At 72.3% G+C, this 519-nt stretch overlaps 1 protein-coding gene across 2 annotated transcripts in view; it reads left to right on the top strand.

Moving 5' to 3' along the window:
• Positions 1 to 6: 6 nt before the first annotated feature.
• The window catches only part of TCF12 (transcription factor 12), a 389,625-nt gene continuing 389,112 nt past the window's right edge, over positions 7 to 519 (top strand). For both annotated transcript variants that reach the window (XM_010836801.1, XM_010836799.1), the window contains exon 1: positions 7 to 290. The gene's annotated coding sequence lies outside the window, so the exon portion shown is untranslated. The remainder of the gene's footprint in view (positions 291 to 519) is intronic.

Here is a 519-nt window from a genome sequence, read left to right on the forward strand (position 1 = left end):
CTTCCCGGCGCGGAGGGATCCGGAGCCGAGCCGAGCGCGGTGCTGAGGCTGCCTCAGCGAAAAAAATGTCCGCCTGAGGAGACCCACAAGTTCTATTCGGGGGGACCGCCAGCCCACCCCGGGAGGAAGGGGCGGCCAGGCCCGAAAGCCGCCTCTCCGGCCCGGATCCGAGAGCTCGCGCGGGGCAAAGTGAGCCGAACCGCCGGGCGGTGCAAGGGGAAGCCCGAGCCAGCTCTCCCGGCCAAAGTGAACTTTAATCGAGGAGGTTGGATGCGGAGACGGGGCGGCAGGTAATTGCGGGCCGGCGAACGGGAGGGGGACGCCGTGGTGGGGCTGGGGGCTGCGGGGCGCCGCTGTGTCCCGGCCGGAGCAGAGGCGCCGCCGGCCCGCGCCCCAACTCCGCAGCCTTTTGTACAGAAGCGAACCCGGGGTCCCCTCCAAGTTGGGGAGCAGAGTGGGGGTGGAGGCGAGAGTCGCGGACGGCCAGGCCCGCGGGCGGCGCGCTCGGCCTGCGCGTCC

The sequence above is a fragment of the Bison bison genome, unplaced genomic scaffold (genome assembly GCF_000754665.1).
Source record: "Bison bison bison isolate TAMUID 2011002044 unplaced genomic scaffold, Bison_UMD1.0 scf7180017864066, whole genome shotgun sequence".
Taxonomy (NCBI): domain Eukaryota; kingdom Metazoa; phylum Chordata; class Mammalia; order Artiodactyla; family Bovidae; genus Bison; species Bison bison.